At 39.4% G+C, this 22,143-nt stretch overlaps 1 protein-coding gene across 1 annotated transcript in view; it reads left to right on the top strand.

Moving 5' to 3' along the window:
• The first annotated feature begins 9,967 nt into the window (after positions 1 to 9,967).
• LOC134795344 (frizzled-2) overlaps positions 9,968 to 22,143 on the top strand; it is a 50,182-nt gene continuing 38,006 nt past the window's right edge. Inside the window, exon 1 of the mRNA XM_063767165.1 lies at positions 9,968 to 10,342. The gene's annotated coding sequence lies outside the window, so the exon portion shown is untranslated. The remainder of the gene's footprint in view (positions 10,343 to 22,143) is intronic.

Below are 22,143 nucleotides of genomic sequence, written 5' to 3'. Positions count from 1 at the left end.
CACACAACGACCCACCTTGTTGAAAGCCTTGTTCGGCCATAATTAATGACCACAGACAACATTAACGCTTGGAATTAGGCCAGAGACTAATCTCTTCATTATTATTGTCTGTGGAAACTATAAACAGTGTCGTAGGAAGACGGGAAAGGCTAATTACTTATCCAATCCAATGTTGTCAGTAGTAAGTAGGCAAATGTGAAAAAGATAGGCGCGAAGGTTCGATACAATATTTCAATTACACAAATTTCAATTTCGCGCCTTTTTCTACTGACATACATACCTATTGGTTTTCCAGGCTGTACCAACGAAAGGTCTTTAAAGCCTTTAAAGGTCGCGTTACCGAACCTTCCTAAATTTAGCACCCCGAATAAGTAATTCAGGAAAGAGTAGCCGCACTTAGCATCCTAATTTAACTTGCTAAACAGGGTTTACATTACCAAAATTCGATCAGCCTGATATGTCCGCGCTTAAAGTTCTAGCCAGCTGCAAGTGCTGCTTTAAGCTGTTTTAGAATAAGTTTTCAACGATCAAGCCTTTACAATTTCATTTCTGGCAAAGAATGAAACTAGTTCAAGCTTCGACGACTCTTCATTTTCGGTTCTACAGTCAGCATCGAGAAGGAGCAGAAGATGAAAATAATATATATTTGTCTTTTTTCTGTACTTGTCGAAACTATATGTATTATTATAATTAAGAGCAATAAGAGCCTTACAAGTTGGAAGTTTAGCCCATTCGCAACTGGGCTGGGCAAGCTAAAGCATATTTAAGTTGGTATGTGGTAGCTTCAAAACAATAAATGTCAAACCATTTTAAAATATCTTTTTAATCACTGTGTAAACCTACCTACCGGATTACGACCGTCGAGGTTGTTTTGATGAATACAAAATACAAAATAATTGATAACAACCTCCGCTAAAGGTTACATTCTGATATTTCGGATGGAAATTGCTACAGCACTGCTGTTGAAGTGGATGATGCTACTGTCAATATTCTTGATCAAGTGACGGATTTAATTTGGTATTGCGACAACAATGCGGCAACGCATATCGACAAATTGGCAGTAAATTTTTCTAATCCCCGCTGCCGCACCGGGGCACCAGCAACGCTGCAACAGTAACGCTATTGTAGTCCTCATTCGAAATTATTCGAATATGACTTATATTCGAATATGTTTTAAAGTAGGTATATATTACTGACCACACTAATATTATTTGGCATTACTGACTACACTGGTAGTCACTTGATCGCCTTCATGGCATAGTGAAGTGGAGCGTGTAGGTAAGCTTTTCTTTTTGATTTTTATGAACCAAGAGCGTGTGTCGAGACTCAATCCATTTTATTTGTATGCTGTCTTAAGATAACCAGAGTTAATATGTAAGTAAGTTAGAAAAAAAAATCCTGAAATTCTCGACCTCGGGATATCTACATATCTATCTACAATACCTAACCACAATACCTATGTGATGAAATGGATAAATACGCGATTAAGTCCCGTTGTGCAGTTTGATAATGAAATGGATCAAGTTACTAAGAGTCACGCGAAATAACCGCCGCCATACAATCGAAATTACGCTCATATTTTAAAACGACTCGCATATCGAAAAATCGATTAGCATATAATCAGTCGCCTAACTATGATTAGTTAATTGCCAACCGATTCCCAACCCTACACTTTATCACTATTGTAACATGTCTATGGAACCACTCGGTAGCCCGCATTGGCATAAATCAATGGTTTCCCACTTGATATTTACAGTTACCGAATCGTTTCACAAAATGGCCGACTCCAGTACAAAAACAGCGTCGCCTACGTCTCTTTAATACATGCATGTTAGAACAATAGACTATGCGGTTTCGTTTGGAGGATTTAAAGGTTGTAAAAGGCTTAAAAGGAAATTTAAATAAAATAAAGAAACGTCCTTTGATATTATTGTGGTCGCCCGCATAGTGCTTTTAATTCAATCGGCAAATTTATTGTAGTTACGATTTACCGATAGTATCTCTTAGCTGAGCGACCGATAATATCTTTGATTTTTAGAATTCATAAATGGTAAGCAAGAAATGACTAAACGTCATAGTAATAATGAAAATTGACACACACTTATAATCATTATTAAATTGATAGAAAGGTGGGACTTATGGGATTACGTCTGTGTCTTACTTCAGAAAAATAAATTATTTCAGGTTATCCGCCTGTTACTGTTCTTATTAAATAATAACAATGTATTAATATTAAATAATATCAACAAGAGACAGTGAGTTTTTTCCACTTTTTCTTTATATATAAGCATTGTCGTATCGTTTGCAGACGTTTCTGCTTAATACGAAATAATTTACATAATAACAAGAGCTCATAATAATTATGTATATATAAGTATAATCTTTCAGAACAAAAGCATTAAAGGTAGAAACAACATACCTACCTCAAAGTTATTAAGTAGGTTTAATAAGTATTACCTTACCTAAAATAAGTCTTACCTAACATATGTTTTCTGCGCCTAAATCGATTAAATTCACTTGCTAGGCTATATAGTATATAAGATCTAGTCTAGACAGGTCTATTTCTAGCTGATTGAAGTAGAGTTTACATAAGTAGGGCCCGCGAATTCAATGAAGCTGAATTGATTATAGTAATGCTTGTAATGGAAATGCCTACAATGGAATGAAGGTATCATTTTATATGTAAATAGGTAATACCTACATTACCTACAATAAAAAGATACTTAACTAAATATTTGCAAAATACCAAAAATTACAACTTTACGTACCTACTTATTCATAGGTAATTAAAACCTCAAATTGACTGGAGATTAATGCTTTTTATTTTACGCCGTAAATATATTTTGACGTTAAAAATAAAAGTACGGAAATTAACAGGTAAGTAATTGTTTTGTGAATAAAAGCTTTAGGTATAGCGAAAAATAAGATTCCATAAAACACACACACTGCAAAAGCTGTAAAAAATCAATTAGCTAAAAGATTAAAGACATCAGTATGTCGTCGTCTTGTTTACATTAACGAGGTGTGACCGATGCATTACCAAAACGAACACCGAATGTGTATGAATGAAATTTATATCATATTGCTTTTAAAATAAGGAACATTTCTCAATGTCGCTTGTTAGGCGCTTTATTGTCAACATTTATAGCGTTATTGGTGGAATGTTGCTGCACCTTTGTATAGCTTCAATGTTAAAAAAAATATGTACATACATATAATAGAAGTTGTGGCAAAGCAAATCCTAACGAGGCTATATGTATTGTAAAACACGAGCAAATGCGAGAGCGGAATTGCCTTCATGCATACTGTAGATCACGGAATATTTTCAATGTATAAATGTATGACCTATTCGGCATTTCGGCTGGCAGCCGGGCCGAATATAATATTAGCTATTCGGCAAAATCACTATTCGAGACATCCCTACTATTTAGATACTTACTACTTGGCACCTACAATTTAATTATTGAAAGGAACTGTAGAGATAATACATGTTTATTTATAGGTAACAGTTCCCTTTCAAACTATTATTAGCAACTTAGCACCTCACATGTATTTCCTATTCTATTTCAGTTGAATCGTCTTAGCTCAAATCGTATAAGCTAAAGTTACTGAACTAGTCAACCGCGAACTTGCTACTTACTAAACAACCAATGTGCCAATAAACCTCATACAGTTACGCTCTTTTACATTTACATAAATGCGTCAGAACTAGAAGGGCTTATGTTTAATACGAAGGCTTGTATGGTTACATCATTACATTATAGTGATCTAGGACTTTATTTCCAATGCTTACATATTCATCGCTTCAAACGAACCGGGTACAAGCGTGAGCTATACGTAATTCGAAGAAAACAGACTGGATGGTGTATACATTCTACATAGCATATGTTGCGTATGCGAAGGGAATGCTAGCTCGACTAGACGTTCCATTGTTATGGCTCCTCGCGCCTCTGGCCGCCTGGTAGCCGCAACTAGGAGTTTGTCTAGTTTGAGCTTAGTTTACTTGTTGTGTTGTCTAGCCATTCAATACTGATTGTGTAGCTTGCTCGTGCGATGATAACGTTTAAAGCAGAACAACTACATGGCTTAGTGAGGAATTTACGCGTGAATAGTCCGGAAAAACTTTAGTTTTTTTTTTGTTAAGCCACATGAACAATTAATAAAATTTAATGTGCACCTACATAGCTAAGGTAAGGCTTGCTAGTTGAATACATATGTGATTTATGCTATGTCTATCTACTAAGCTTCAAAAATATTACAAGCGGTTTCAAAATTACAAAATTACTTACAAATTTACGTTAGGCAGCCGTGAACTACGAGGGGCAAACTGAAAGTTTATTAGAATAGAGAAAAGTGTAGCTATTATTCCGTCACTTCTTTTATTAATGCGTGCTTTAACTCTTTCGGATCACGCGTATAAATTTTAATTAGGATAAAAATTTAATTTAAATTTTAATCCCAAAACCTCCCTGGCACGCAGTTATTTTTTAGCCACTCTGTATGGGAACCCCGGAATTTCATAACAAAAGTTAAAAGTTTAAAAAATCATAATTAGAAAACTCGGCTAACATACATGGGGTATATTCTGAAAGCCCACGACGTTTAACAATATTTTATTTTAACTTCTGTCAGTTTACTATCTATATAGTTCTGTAAAATTAAATAATGTAGATGATTTGGTGCAAACGGCCCTACGTTTAATAGATTTGGTTGGTGGTCATTCCTATCTCGGAAGGTCACTACTATCGCATTTACGAGTATATATATTACAATTTAATTGTCTCTTTAATTTTAATTAGACAATGCTATGCTATCACGTTACTATTATTTTCAATGATATTTATTGTATTATCACTTATCATATATATTCCCTCACAACCCGCGATATTATATCAATAATTATAATGATTTAAATTATAAATTTTATTTATTTATTTCTCCAACTCGTTGTGCAACACCTGTTTTGTATCGCTTGTTTAATTAACAGATCGAAATTCAGCGGGTAAACTTCTGCAATAATTAATTGGGTAAAGTTTATTTGTTATGGATGTGGAGATCGCGCTAGGTAGACTTTCGTTTTCCTGTCACCCCCTTGCCCCATTGGTATAACAGCTTCATAATTTAGTTCAAGCTTTAGACGATTTACCTAGTATCTGATTTAGACCACAGGTCATAGACTTCAAGACTGCGTTATGCCTAGCTCGATGAATAGGTACGTTATTATTATTATCTACCTCTTTTTGTTAGGAAAACCTCTCTCTTGGGTAGTACGGATACCCCATTTTATATACCATGGCAAGATTCTAGTTGAGACAATAATTAGGCGTAAACATACTTAGATTTGCGTAAAGTTATTGACCGAGCGAGAGGGAAGGTCTCTGTTATGCCGGCTACATACGTAACGATAAATCGTTGCGATAAAACTGTGCAGTCCGACTGTGCGATAAATCGAACGTCCCTAATGCCTCCACACGCCTCCGATATCGGAGCCGATCGTCAGTTCTCCGCAAAGCTCATCAGAAACAACATGTCATCCACAATGGCACTGCTTTGGAGTTAGATTTATGATTTCTCTATTATACAGATGTATAATGTAGGTAAAGCCATACGATTAAATAAAATTATAGTATGAGCGTAGGAAAACATGAAAAATCCCGTAAGTACATAAATAAGTTTTTGCCAAAAATTTCATTTTTGGTACAAGCTTTTATTGCTGACTGTACTTTTCTTACAACAGACGACTAATACTCATCAAGACAATTATAAAAACCCCTAACACTATTAGGTTGCGTTGTTTCATCACAGAGTTCCTATGGCCACCTCCTGTCTCCATCCTCAGATCAGCTCAATGGTGCCATAATATTGGATTGTCATCCGATTTATACATGCAAATTACAAATACAATGCAAATACAAAAAAAAATCAGCTCAATCGGAAACCGGGAAGTAGATCAAATTTAACTTGCTAGATTTGATTACAGACCGACAAACAGACAGACAACAGTCAGGTGAAATTAAATAAAAGCTTGTAAAAACAGCGACTACGAACAGAGAACCCTACTATCGGGTCACTGGCACTAAATGCAGTACCGTCTTGACCATAAGGGCACACGGGGCCCGTGCACACAGGGCCCCGTTCCTCAGGGGGCCCCGAAGGATAGACAGTAACAGTATATATATTTGATTACACATAATAAATGTTAGTTTAATTCACTTTCTTTACTTTCCAAATTCTAAAGTTTATTTTTTTCATTAATGTACTTACTTGAATAATAGGTAACCCACGTGCGCACACAAGCGAGCGACGTGAAGTACTGCCGAAATGAACGGTCGCCATCCACACGCAACGATAAAACTGTGCAGTTCGCTTCGACAACGATTTTTCTGATATAATTTGCAACTGCCACCGATCAACGATTTATCGTAACGATTTGTCATACACACGGTTCGATTTATCTGCACAGTCGGACTGCATAGTTTTATCGCAACGATTTATCGTTACGTATGTAGCCGGCATTACTGCGTAGCCAAAAATGCTTTCGTATCGGAGAAAGATGCTGGTCCTGGGAGTTCGCGGAGACTATAATACAATTTTTTCTAACATTAACACTTTATTTAAACTTTCACGATTATTAAACATTATCAAACTGCACAACGGGACTTAATCGCGTATTTAAGTTTTAAGATTTACCTCCGACGTTTCGAGGACGGCGTTGTCCCCGTGGTCTCGGAGAAGACTGGCTCAAGTTGACATCAACTGCTTGGAAGGAAGCTACTTTTTGTATTGTGGAAAGCATTACCTCCAGATTGATGGGGTAGCCATGGGTAGCCCTGTAGCACCGGTTTTGGCAAATATCTGGATGGAGCATATCGAAGCCAGTATAAACTTGCAGCCTTGGGCGGTGAAGTTGTGGAAGCGCTATGTGGATGATGTTTTCTGTATTATGAAGGGTGGGAAGCAGGAGGTGGAGCAACTACTCCGATATCTAAATTCAATTCATCCGAAGACGAAGTTCACGTATGAATTGGAATCACAGCGCAGTTTGCCGTTTTTGGACGTGAAAGTGATTGGTCGAGTGGATGGAACCCTAACTCATACTGTTTATAGGAAACCTACACACACTGACAGGTATTTGAACGCCCTTTCTCACCACCATCCTCGTCACTTACAATCGGTGGTTACCTCGCTAGTAAACAGAGCACATGATCTGTGTGACCCTGAATATTTAGAGAGTGAGATGTCGCATATTCAGGAGGTACTAAGGAGGAACGGGTACAAGGTAAAAAAGTGGCAACCCAGACGAAAGGCAACGCGGAAACGTCCTGATGTCTCCAGACAGCCGGCATTTTTGCCGTATGTAAAAGGGGTAACGGATAAAGTTGGCACAGCACTTGGAAAGTACTCTATAAAGACGGTGTACACACCTTTATCCAAAGTAGCAGGGAGCCTAAGGTCACCGAAGGACGTTATTCCGTTCCAGTCACCTGGCGTTTATAAAATAGATTGCAGTTGTGGTAGTTCCTATATCGGAGAAACTAAGCGCACCATAGCAGAAAGAGTTAAGGAACATATCGCAGCTGTCAAAAATCGTCAGGTCAACAAGTCTGCGGTGGCTGAGCATTTGCTGGAGTCAGGACCAAACCACTGGATTGAGCTGCATAACCCTAAAATCCTCTCCACGGATCGCCATTTCTACAGTAGAAAAGTGCGGGAAGCCATTGAAATCAAAAAACATTGCAATTTTAATCGGGACGAGGGTTTTAAGATCTCATCCACATGGAATCCAGTCATTAGTAAATGTAAGCGGAAACGAATATCGACAGTCGATAAATCGAATATCGTTAGTGTTGTGTGTCGACAGAGTGACATCCCTAGTGCGCAAAACGTTCAAACTGATAAACAAGACCAAGTGCGGGTAGTTCGAAAAACTCGCGCGGCTAGAAGATGTTGATGTCAACTTGAGCCAGTCTTCTCCGAGACCACGGGGACAACGCCGTCCTCGAAACGTCGGAGGTAAATCTTAAAACTTAAATACGCGATTAAGTCCCGTTGTGCAGTTTGATAATTAACACTTTATCCGCGGCGCATCATGCCCTTTGAATCCCTTGATACTCGTGATAGGTATTAGTTATTTGACGCACATCTTTTTGGATACTTTTTAGGGTTCCGTACCCAAAGGGTAAAAACGGGACCCTATAGACTCCGCTGTCCGTCCGTCCGTCCGTCTGTCACCAGGCTGTATCTCACGAACCGTGATAGCTAGACAGTTGAAATTTTCACAGATGATGTATTTCTGTTGCCGCTATAACAACAAATACTAAAAACAGAATAAAATAAAGATTTGAGTGGGGCTCCCATACAACAAACGTGATTTTTGGCCGAAGTTAAGCAACGTCGCGAGGGGTCAGTACTTGGATGGGTGACCGTTTTTTTTTGCCGTTTTTTGCATTATGGTACGGAACCATTCGTGCGCGAGTCCGACTCGCACTTGCCCGGTTTTTTTGCTAACATTACGTTTCAAGCCGTAATAATTGAATACCTAACTCACCTAAGGAAATTAAATGTCAGTACCAATTTATATGTCTAGAAGAGGGATCCCTCTTGCCGTATAGTCTGTGCAAATATTGTCACCATATTTCTGTAAATATATTTATTCTCATCTAGACAATTAGATATATCCACAAGAGTGTGGAACAATCCTTACGGGACACCAACTTAGGAACACACGATCGCGCTTTATCTTGCATATCGACTACTCTATGGGCCGTCATAGTAATTGATTTAAGGCGTTCCAGCGACCATAAATTAGCGGCTATCGCTCCCGTATCGCGGCCACTCTATTGTTTATGGTTCGGGTATCATCTGTCATAGACAAGCCTTGTTTATGCGCCACTAACGCCTTTTATTAATACGTTTTATTCAAGTACATTATAATATCATATCATAGTAGCTCGCAGTAAATAGCTCAATTTTATCTTTCAGGTGCTTTTAATGCGAACAGAAAAACAAAGGAACAACAAAGGGTTTTATTTAGGAACTTTCATGCGTGAACTCTGAATAGGTTGTATTGTATGGGAAACGGACTGTAAAACGTTTGTCATTTTATGTCTCACAGATCCTTTCTTTCTATTAACGTTCATTAAATAGGAACATTTTGCTGATTGATGCTGAAATAGTAATTTCAAGTTAAAGCTTTCGAGAGATAGGAGATCCGAATGTTTTCTTTATTTTCACCCGGAGGGAATGAACCGCCGAAAATGAGTTTCATCCAGATCGACCCTTCAGATAGACGTCCCGGCTTCACCAACTTTAATCGATTTTCATTCTCGATTACCTACTCGTCCTGCCCAATCCTACACTTAATAGAATTTTTACATTACCTACCGGGAAATCGAACAAACCTCCGCAAATGCAATGTACACACTAATTTCCGCTGCGATTATTGACAAAATGAAATTGTTGGCTAACGTGGAATCTTAAAAGCCCCGGGCGTTCGCGCAAATTGATTCCGGACATCGGCGTACGCAGCGACGCCCGTGAATCGGTGAGCAAACGTTAGATGAGAATGAATTTGAAAACGTTTTCGTAATTTGTAAGCGGGCGGTCTCGCCGGCGGAATTATTAAAGCGCAAGAAAAATAGGTATCTCTACCTACTCTCCTAAGCTCTACGCTTGAGCTTCGTGAACACGGGGTGCCGGTACGTTACAAGACGGCTACCGTGAAAATCGAAAATCGTCAATTGCGGGCATTTTTCTCTGTCACTCTAATTACGCCTTCATTGGAGTAAAAGAGAAAGATCCCCGCAATTTGCGAATTTCTGTTTTCGCGGTAGCCCCTCAGTTCTATTGCCACGGTTGGGGAAAAACGACGTCTAACGCCATCTAGCGGATGCCGGGCGGAAACTTACCGCGCCCCGCGTGCGGCCTTTGCCGCCCCGAAGCGCTCCCTCGTTCATTCAATTCATTCGGTCGCTCAGCGCTCAGTCCCTCTCCGCGCGCCGTGGTGCTAATGCGTGTCGTAATTTTTGTCCGTGTTCGCAAACTCTGCTATTATTGTTTGAAACAATCGCTCAGCTGATCCATAACTACAAGTTATTCAAAACAGTGAAACACTATCTTACTAATAAAACCTAACCGTGCTAGTGTGAGTGTTCAACTGGACGACTATCGAAAATATCTCAAGCGAATGTAAAAATATACGCGTCGCTGAGAAACGTACTGCCGCGTGTGACTGATCGATACTTTAATGATAACATGGATTCAATTAGGTGGTCTAAAAGACGGTGAGGTGTAGTGCAAGAAGTGCCCGTTGTGTTTGGACAAGCGGCTTGGCTGACGAGCGGTAGGTGTCCTATCGGATATTGATTCAAAGTCGACGTAATTTACGTGTCTAGTTTTAGATAAGCTGGATTTGTTTTTAAGCGATAAGTGGTCGAGATAATGCCACTGCAGCGGTTTAGTGCACCCTCGAGTGCTGTTGACATAACCTGCAGATGCTAGAACTACCTGTTTGGCCTGACCACTTTATGAAATGGGCTGTTATCACTTTAAGTTGATATTATGCATAGTAAGTGCACTGTAGGTGTTTGTAGTATATTAACCAAGTAGGTACCTTATGGTAGAAGAGCCGGCCGCAAAATTTCTAACCGACTTGATACCACGATGAAATGCACAATGGTTTCCCAGAAAAGTTATGCTAAGTCCGAATTCGATAGTCTGCCACGGCGGAACTTGCCGAAAGTACGAAAAAGAAGGCCACTTCCGGTGCGAAAAAAGGGGCTGATTTAACCCATCTGATACCGAGATAGTAGTTATGGCAGCAGTTAGAAATTTACATGTAGACACAGAAAAGCGAAGTCTGCCACTATTTTTTTTGCCGGAAGTGCTTGGCAGACGCTCTCAAAGGTGACCATCGGGACCCCTAAATTAACCCATCTGATACCACCATGAAACCAATGCCAGTCGGTAGGTATGAACTCTCATGTCAGGAATATATAAGTCTGCCAAGGCTTTTCCTGCCGAAACACCATGGCAGACGAGATTATGTAAGCAAGGTCGCCATCGGTTACCCTACACTAACCCATCTGATACCACCATGAAACCAATTCCATTCGGTAGGTATGAACCCCCATTTTAGGAATATATAAGTCTGCCAAGGTTTTTCCTGCCGAAACACCTTGGCAGACGAGATTATAAGCAAGATGACCATCGGTTACCGTACACTAACCCATCTGATACCGCCATGAAACCAATTCCAGTCGGTAGGTATGAACCCTCATTTCATGAATATATAAGTCTGCCAAGGCTTTTCCTGCCGAAACACCTTGGCAGACGAGATTATGTTAGCAAGGTGTACATCAGTTACCCTACATTAACCCATCTGATACCTCCATGAAACCAATTCCAGTCGGTAGGTATGAACCCTCATTTCGGAAATTTTTAAGTCTGCCAAGGCCTTTCCTGCCGAAACTCCTTGACAGACGAGATTATGTAAGCAACATCCGCATCCGTGGGACCGGTATACGTGATTACTGTAGGCTTATTTATTACTTTATGCTTTTACATATTTGTATATTATTATGTTATTAATGAAATATATTTATAATTTATTAAACCTATACCTAATACATTGGGAATTCATTACCTGCTTACGGCAGTAGTAGGGAGTAGTGGGTGAGTTCTGGCTCACTTAGCCAGGCCAACAGTCCCTCCCCCTTTTTTTCCCTTGTTGAGGCCCTGCAACCTTACCTTGAACCCAACCTAATGTCATTGTAGCTCGAATCTAACCTAATCTATTTTTATTGCTTTTAGAAAATATTCTAATAACAATTATCTACTTTTGCAAAGTTAAATGTTGAATTCTTTATTTCGCAAAATGGAATTTTAATGTGACTATAATGTATGTGCAATCTACTTAGAAACTGGGTTTAGAAATATAAAAGCACACATTTTATATAGGATAATAAGTTTATTCAAGTAATATTCTGAACATATGAGATATAGTAACATCATTACTTATTCTGTGTACAGTGGAGAAAACATGCAAGTTGACATTTTTCGTTTTAAACTAAACAGTATTTGCCACAAACCGATGTAAAAAAAACTTTGCAGTTGTTGATTACAATACCATATCTTAAGGCCCCAGTACACAATGGGCCATCGCCGGCCATTCCAAGGGACGCATTTATGCGTTAGAGGGAGCAAATGATATTGCTATCTCATTCTACCGCATGGCTGCGTCCCTTGGAGTGGCCGGCAATGGCCCATTGTGTACTGGGGCCTTTACAATTTCTCTCCATGAACATTTTATGATACCCAACCAACCTTCCGGTTTTCGCCCGAATGAATTAAAATATTCACCAACACCATTGCCATCAATATAAATGGCTATCCGATGTCAGCCAGGTTTAAAATCCGGATCTAAATTGATAATAAGCAATTTAAACAGGTGAACAGGTAGCTGAACAAACATTGGCATTTTGTTGGCTGCAAATACATTCGATTCCACGCCTATATTCATTTTACTCATATAGTGTTACACAGAACTCATTTGCTGTCAAGAATTACCGACAATTGTCGTGTTTCTTGTGACAATTGTCATTAGCTTCGCAAAATAAGTACTTAGTATTTGGCGATATAATGGAGTTTTTATTTTATTAACATGTTGGTGGCAAACAAGCACACCGCCCGTCTGATGGTAAGCGGTTACCGTAGCCTATGGAGGCCTGTAACGTCAGTACCAACTGTGATGTCGACAAGTGTCGCACCTGCCACCGTAGTGAAATAGAGGCCAGGCCCCAATTTCACATCGGTGACAGGTGCGACGAATTGTAAAATCACTATCGCTGACGTCACAGGCATCCATGGGCTACGATTACCACTTACCATCGGGCGGGCCGTATTCCTGTTTGCCACCATCATTGTATTATTAAAAAAAAACTTTATTATATCGGAAAAAACAGATATTTCTCCTGTGAAGTTTCTGACAATTGTCAAAGATCTAGAAGAATTGTAGGTAATTCTTGACAGGTAATGAGTTATATGTCGGAATTTCGTGACAATTGCAGTGTTTCTGTGACAATTGTCATAAACTTAGCAAGAGAAATATCTGTTTTTTTTCCGATATCATAAAGTTTTTTTTTAATAATACAATGATGGTGGCAAACAGGAATACGGCCCGCCCGATGGTAAGCGGTAACCGTAGTTCATGGATGCCTGTGACGTCAGCAACAGTGATTTTACAATTCGTCGCACCTGTCACGTTGGTGAAACAGGGGCCAGGAGTTAAGTCAAAAGCTAGTAAACAGTAATCTCCTCCATAGTCCTCTCTAACTTTCAGGCAGTTTTATTAACTTCTTATGGTATCAATGTGGAGTATAAATAGTCTACTATACATATATCCCAAAAACTTTAACGTTTACGTTTTTAAATACAGGGTGACCTTAGCCATTGGACAAACCCTGAAATCCCACATAGGGTTACTTCTCAGAAATGCTCTAACGGTAATTTCTTTTTAATTAGAACAAAAGATAAAACATTAAATTATCAAACAAAAGTTAATTCCAATAATCGACAACAAAAAGAAACATACTGTATTAATCATTGGCAGTGCTTTTGACAATTTGTTTGAAAATGTGCGGCAATGATGACATTTGTCAAAAGTCAGAATCTTATTAATGTCATAAATAAAAAAGATAATCCTAAACGGTCGAAGAAAGTTTTAATTAATTTAATTTAATTTAATAATTTAATAATTAATAATTAATCTTATTTAAAGCTGCAACACGACTGATTAATTGACATGATTGTTCTCCCAGAAGGAGGTTCGTGGGGTGTTAGACTTTGGTACGGTCGTATAGAGGGCGGTCTCGTGACTTCAGAAAATTCCGACTTTTGGCCTACCGCTTCCGGTCAGAAAAATGTTCGACGGCCCGGCCAAACGGTGGGAGGTAGGTGGGGGGTGCTCGACCAAATGTCATAGAGGGACCCTGGCAGTTTTTGACGCCGCCATTTTTTTTCAAAATAGCTGACTTTTTTTTTTTTTTTTCAAGTTTGTCCTAGCGCGCTGAAATTTTGGTCACGGAATCTCGGGGTCCTCTAGATTCGTATGGGAAAAAAAATTTCGAAAAAATCCAAGATTTCGGAAAAAATGGCCCCTTTTATTTTGTATGGCAACTTTTAAACGGTGCGAGATAGGTGGGGGGTGCTCGACCAAATGTCATAGAGGGCCCTGAGACAAAATAAACTGCATTTAAAAATTTTCAAACGGGCCGACTTTTTTTTTTTTTTTCAAGTTTGTCCGAGCGCGCTGAGATTTGGCATGGCGAGAGATAGAAGCCTCTAGATTCCTATGAAAAAAAAAATTTTTGGAAAAAATCCAAGATGGCGGAAATAATGGTCATTTTAATTTTGTATGGCAACTTTTAAACGGTGCGAGGTAGGTGGGGGGTGCTCGACCAAATGTCATAGAGGGCCCCGAAACAAATCAAACTGCATTTAAAAAATTTCAAAATGGCCGACTTTTTTTTTTAATTTTTCAAGTTGGTCCGAGTGGGCTGAGATTTGGCATGCGGCGAGCTAGGGGGCCCAGCATTACCATGTAAAAAAATTTTTGGAAAAATCCAAAATGGCGGGCGACAAGGGCAAAATTCAAATTTCCAAGTAGGTTAAGCGAGCCCGAAGGGCGAGCTTCAGGCAGGGAGGCCGAAGGCCGACCCCGCGTAGGGCCGTCAGGCCCGGAGCTTCACCCCGAATATCCAAGCGTGCCCCGCCCCCAGTAATTTTGGGCGAGGCCGAAGGCCGAGCTGCGGGAATGACGAACAAAGCAAAATCCTATACAAAAAGTGTGTTAAGCGAGCCCGAAGGGCGAGCTTCAGGCCGGGAGGCCGAAGGCCGACCCCGGCGGAGGGCCGAAGGCCCGGAGCCTCCACCCCGACTCCCAAAACGCGAGGCCGAAGGCCGAGCTGCGTGAATGCAGTTCCCCCAAGCGTTCTACAAAGTCAACTGTCTTGATAAGCGAAGCAGGCGGGCCGAAGGCCCGACGGCGAAGCGTCGAGGCTCGCGAAGGCCGAAGGCCGAGCTCCGCGTAGGGCCGAAGGCCCGAAGCGTCACACGAGAGGGGGAAGTTGGCCTACGGCCTTCGGCCTTCGGCCCGCCGTTTCGCTTGTCTAAGACACTTTTCCTATTGGGTCGTGTTTAAGCTCCAACTTCCCGCTTAAGCCCCGAAGCAAAACCAACCCTCCCAATTGTTTTAATAAGCGAAGCGGCGGGCCGAAGGCCCGACGCTGAGCTTCGAAACCCAGCGAAGGACGAAGGCCGAGCTCCGCGTAGGGCCGAAGGCCCGGAGCGTCCCTTACGAGTTCCCAAGCACGCGAGGCCAGGCCGAGCTGCGGGAATGTAGTGCTTTCACGCGGATCTTTTCGTCCTAGCAAAAGTACAACTTTATTTCTTTTTCCCTTTGGAAAACAAACTACTACTACTACTACTACAACAAAAACAACAGCACCAACAACAAACTACAAGAAGACCGCGGGGCCCTCGGGCCCCGCGCACAGGGCAAAATCTAGTCATACTATTTATTACCTCAGGAGCTACTAACACATACAGGTTGCTCCAAAGTAAAAAAATCGTAATTTGTTATGATACTTTGTATACTGGTTCTAAATACCATTGACGTGTAAAATTGTATTGATTTTATGAATAAATTATTGAATATTGAATATAAATACCCTAATGCATGGACACCCTGTATATCAACTTGAAAGAAAATGTTCAATATTTCTTTATAGTGCGACTCCTTAGCTCGATTTAGTATGGAGGTAGAGTCTGGCTAATAAAAGATGAACCTGCAAAAATGCGGTCCTGGTCTGACCCATCCTAAATCCTGTCCCATCCGGCAGAAAGCACGAAACTTGGCATGCAAACTTCAAACTTCAACATTTATTCAGCAAATAGGCCGCAAGGGCACTATTACACGCCGCTAAAGAAATTTTCACTTCAAAAAGTTTTGAGATGTAATGTGAAACCAAGTCGGTTATTTTAATCAGTGCCAGGGGGTGTTAAAACAGTATCAATAAGATATCTTTAATTTGTAATTTTTAGCGAGTTTTAGCGGTGGGCAAAGTAATCCGGTGATTTGGCATCCATACCAACATTGCCCACCACCAAAAACGGATTAGGGTTGTCACTTTCATCTAATTTACCCAACTTCGCATGTAAAATAAGGTTATGTTTGTACACTAAAGTAAGTTTATAAATATATACTGTATTTAATTTGTCTTATTATCCTTTACTTAGATGTTTTATCCCGTTAACTAATGAAAAACACAGCAAAAATCATATTTTTGGCCATTAAACTATTGTAACAGATTTTCTCAAAAGTGACAACCCTAGCCTTTGTAAAATGCTTAGGCGAGTCTTATATGGAAATGAGCAAAAACGGGTAGGCAACATTGCCCAGCAAATTTATTTAAAAGTTTTTACACTTATCGCTAAGTTATTAACAGGGAATGGTAGGATTGCCCAAAACCAGTGATCCTTAGACATCATCATCATACGAGCTGTATTTGAATACCAAATTGACGTGGGCAATGTTGGCGAAAACTCCGGATATCTTTGCCCACCCTCTTAAACGCAAAAAAATGGGTAAAAACACGATAAAAATATTTTTTCTTCAAATAAACTGATGCGTTTGATCACAATGGACGTGCTGAGCAAAAAAAGTAATTACGATTTGTTTTTTTTTGAGAAATTCGTGTTTTTTTTTAAATGCGGGCAAAGTTGGTGATAATGACCGGTACCTACTCTTCGAAGGCCGCAAAAATATATGACATGCTCTTATGGTTCTACAAATAAGATCGTGTCAGATATTTTTGCGGCCTTCGTTGTGTGTTGTGTAACATAAATTGCAGGTGACTGTATATTAGGAATAATTATTTTATTTAGTTTCAACGAAAGTTTCAAGTTTAGTACGAAAATACTTCAGATATACAATATGCACAAAATGTAGACCTAATCGAAATAAAACATTGCTTTTTATAGTAATTTTTTTTAAAAACATTCGGTACATAGGTATACATAACAATAACCAGGCCACAGCGGTATTGGCCTGTAAGCTTTATCTCGGTCTCCAAAGCCGCAAAAACTCGCTAGTACTTCGTGCTGGTCTAGCCGTTATTTTTTCTTGAAGATTTTCAGAGAACAGCACGTACACGCATTATACATATAGACGGAACGAACGGCATAATCATAATCATTTATTCGTCGTAATCCATGGTATTACAGATCTAGGTACAAGACTTTCAGGTATTACTTATACGAATTACATAACGCTTCCTGTAAATAGGCAATATTTTAAGATAAAAGTTCTATAATATATTACAAGATTACAATTGTCATCAAAATTAATTGACGTACAGAAGTCAAATACGTTTTTAAAATGACGCAAAATGAAAATTAATCCCAATCAGTAAAGGATGAGTCTTTAAACTTTTTTCATTTTAAGCGAGTTTTGATTTGAAGGAACATAATACTTAAATTCGACTGTAATCGTATTGTTTTAAGATAGTTTACTGAGGTTTTCAACCATTATGACCCGTAAATAACAGCAAATCAAATTTAAAGGAGACGCGAGCTGATATTTATGTACCCTATTTTTTGAAATACAATTTATCTACTGGTATACTTTCTCGTGTGCGTATATGATTTAATGTCAAATCAAGCTGTCATTTATATTTGAAGAATTATACGTGTGCTCCGGTGCTGCCCCAGCGGGCATCTGACTTGAAGAAGAATTTTGAGTGATGTCGTCAATGTATGGAAATTGTTCGAAGGTTTACATTTGAGATTGAATTTCTGTGTTGTCTTTGTGAGTAAAAATATAAATCTTGAATTGTCTAGCTTTCAAAATCACACAATAATTCAATTACTGTCAAAGACAAAATTGTTTTGCTTCTTTCTCAAACGGAACTCCATATTTTGATATTTTGATACTTTTAGTGTCGATTTGTAGAGAATAACAGCAAATTAAAAATATAATGGCATGAAGAGTCGGTACACGGTTTCTTCGTGAACAAATTTACGTGTAATAATAATAATTATAATATGCAAGTACCTAGACTTAGCTCACGAGATTACCGCCATGTGGGATGTTGACTCGACGATCATTGTTCCGATAGTTGTGTCAGCGAACGGTCTCATAGCGAAGAGTCTCGACCAACACCTAGAGAGACTCTCGCTGGGTGGTTGGATCAAGGGTCAGATGCAGAAGGCGGTAATATTGGACACGGCGCGTATAGTACGTCGGTTCCTCACTCTGCGTCCCTGACCACCGGCAGCTTGGGCCAAGCTCCGCTGCCGGCGGCACCCTAGGTTAGGTTTTTTATAATGTGTTTATATGTATTTTTTATTGTTTTGTGAGTGTTTTTATATTTTACTTTTATATTCATATTATAACAAACCTAACTTAAGACGAAAAATAAATAAAGATTATAATATAATATATATTATAGTGGTTTTCGGGGTCAAGGTCCGGGTCCGAGTCCGGGTCCGAGTCTGAGTCCGAGTCCGGGTCCGAATCCGTGTCCGAGTCCGTGTCCGGGTCCGAGTCCGAGTCCGGTTCCGAGTCCGGTTCCGAGTCCGGGTCCGAGTCCGAGTCCGGGTCCTAGTCCGAGTCCGTGTCCGAGTCCGGGTCCGAGTTCGATTCCAAGTCCGGGTCCGAGTCCGGGTCCGAACCGGATCCGGGTATGAGTCCGGTTCTGGGTCCGAGTCCGGGTCGCAGTCCAAGTCAAAATCGAAATTAGAAATCACCAAACGTGTACTATGCGTCGTTGAAGAGTTTTGTTCTGGTCATCATCAGCAGTTCCACTTCATCAAATGCGACAGTTTTTAATGTAAATGCTTGATTTTATGATGAAAATACAAAAAAAATCTATACTTATGCCTTTAATATTTGAGGAGTTCCCTCGATTCCTTATGGATCCCATCATTAGAACTCGAGCTTGACAAAAATGTGGCTTTAAAACTTGACTTGCTTAACAAACATAACGAAGAGGAAAAATCGCCAAACGTGAACTATGCGTGGTTGAAGAGTTCTGTTCTGGTCATCATCAGCAGTTCCACTTCATCAAATGCGCCAGTTTTTAATGAAAATCCTTGATTTTCTGATGAAAATACAAAAATGTCTATACGCATGCCTTTAAGATTTGAGGAGTTCCCTCGATTCTTCATGGATCCCATCATCAGAACTCGAGCTTGACAAAAATGTGGCTTAAAAACTTGACTTGCTTAACAAACATAACGAAGACGACAAATCGCCAAACGTGAACTATGCGTCGTTGAAGAGTTCCGTTCTGATCATCATCAGCAGTTGCACTTCATCAAATGTCACTTTTTTGAATGTGTATGCTTAATTTGATGATAAAAACCCAAAAATCACTATATGTATGCGTTTAAAATTTGAGGAGTTCCCTCGATTCCTCATGGATCCCATCATCAGAACTGGGTTTTGACAAAAACGGAACCAATCTGTATGCATATACATACAATCAAAAAACTAATTTTCAAAATCGGTCCAGGAATGACGGAGATATAGAGTAACAAACATAAAAAAATAAAAAAAACATACAACCGAATTGATAACCTCCTTCTTTGAGATTTGGAAGTCGGTTAACAAACTAATATTAGCCCAAAATCTAAAATAAATGAAGTACCGATCACATAAAAAGTAAAAAATTAAATTAAGTAAATAAAAACAGGAAGGTATCATAAAATGTTAATGAAGAGAAATTGTAAGAGATGGTATTATGCCAACCAACAACTGCAAAGTTTTTTAACATCGGTTTGTGGCAAATACTGTTTAGTTTATCTTTAATTTAAAACGAAAAATGTCAACTTGCATGTTTTCTCCACTGTACACAGAATAAGTAATGATGTTACTATATCTCATATGTTCAGAATATTACTTGAATAAACTTATTATCCTATATAAAATGTGTGTTTTTATATTTCTAAACCCAGTTTCTAAGTAGATTGCACATACATTATAGTCACATTAAAATTCCATTTTGCGAAATAAAGAATTCAACATTTAACTTTGCAAAAGTAGATAATTGTTATTAGAATATTTTCTAAAAGCAATAAAAATAGATTAGGTTAGATTCGAGCTACAATGACATTAGGTTGGGTTCAAGGTAAGGTTGCAGGGCCTCAACAAGGGAAAAAAAGGGGGAGGGACTGTTGGCCTGGCTAAGTGAGCCAGAACTCACCCACTACTCCCTACTACTGCCGTAAGCAGGTAATGAATTCCCAATGTATTAGGTATAGGTTTAATAAATTATAAACATATTTCATTAATAACATAATAATATACAAATATGTAAAAGCATAAAGTAATAAATAAGCCTACAGTAATCACGTATACCGGTCCCACGGATGCGGATGTTGCTTACATAATCTCGTCTGTCAAGGAGTTTCGGCAGGAAAAGCCTTGGCAGACTTATATATTCATGAAATGAGGGCTCATACCTACCGATTGGAATTGGTTTCATGGCGGTATCAGATGGGTTAGTGTACGGTAACCGATGGTCATCTTGCTTATAATCTCGTCTGCCAAGGTGTTTCGGCAGGAAAAACCTTGGCAGACTTATATATTCCTAAAATGGGGATTCATACCTACCGAATGGAATTGGTTTCATGGTGGTATCAGATGGGTTAGTGTAGGGTAACCGATGGCGACCTTGCTTACATAATCTCGTCTGCCATGGTGTTTCGGCAGGAAAAGCCTTGGCAGACTTATATATTCCTGACATGAGAGTTCATACCTACCGACTGGCATTGGTTTCATGGTGGTATCAGATGGGTTAATTTAGGGGTCCCGATGGTCACCTTTGAGAGCGTCTGCCAAGCACTTCCGGCAAAAAAAATAGTGGCAGACTTCGCTTTTCTGTGTCTACATGTAAATTTCTAACTGCTGCCATAACTACTATCTCGGTATCAGATGGGTTAAATCAGCCCCTTTTTTCGCACCGGAAGTGGCCTTCTTTTTCGTACTTTCGGCAAGTTCCGCCGTGGCAGACTATCGAATTCGGACTTAGCATAACTTTTCTGGGAAACCATTGTGCATTTCATCGTGGTATCAAGTCGGTTAAAAATTTTGCGGCCGGCTCTTCTACTATTACCTATTTACACCGCGAGCATTTCAGTTCCAAAAGAGGATATAATATAAATTACCCTCACCAAATAACTTACCCTCTTAACTCATCTTCGACGCTGAATGGGTTATTAGATTCCAGTTACGCATAATCTTTCTTAATTTTCAGTATCTACATAGATATGTTAGCCTACTTTATTACGTAGGTACTTAGGATTGAAAAACTAGACACAGTTCTAAAGGCTTATTGCCTATGCCTACATAGATAACTTCAGCACACCTACACAAAACTGTCCCTACTAGCTAGAATCCGGTGGATGCCTATGTCTGTACCTACAGGTTATTCACTGTCGATGCACTTTCTCATTTGCAAGTCGAAAATAGAGCGAACGCCACTGCTCGGGGACTGACTCACGCCTTTATTTACGATCTTTTACTCTTCAGTACTTTCCTCGCCCATATTCCTGTCGAAGACGATATTAACTGCATGGCGGTGTCCGCGAATTCCCGCCGCTGTTTCGTGTTTCCTTTAAACTATTTTGTCTGTCTATCATGTCTACGGGACATCACACATCCTTGAATTGTACGTCTATGGTTCATGACATCATTAAAATCTGATTGAATTTCTATGGGGTCTGATGGCCTACCGCCCAAAACAAAAATTCGTTACCTATCTGCCTCTCTAATACGTTCCTACACTCTATCGCGAATACCTATGAATAAGCACAGCGGATAGGCACAAAGATAACGAAATTTAGATTTTCGCGGTAGCCCCTCTGATTGACTAATTTGTCAATTTAATAATAGATTTCCTTGGACCTAAGAGGTAGCATAAAAGGTGTCCCTATGCCCAGTGGAAGTGCAAAAAAATCGCTTTTTTTAATTTAGTTAGGACATTAAAAATTACTCTTGTATGAACATACCTTAATCAACCTACTACCGCTAATAAAGCTACGTAATGAATGTCCCGGAAATGTTTATTAAGTATTCTAATG

This window comes from Cydia splendana, chromosome 12 (genome assembly GCF_910591565.1).
Source record: "Cydia splendana chromosome 12, ilCydSple1.2, whole genome shotgun sequence".
In the NCBI taxonomy this organism is placed as follows: Eukaryota; Metazoa; Arthropoda; class Insecta; order Lepidoptera; family Tortricidae; genus Cydia; species Cydia splendana.
This window is presented reverse-complemented; position numbering and strand designations above follow the sequence as displayed.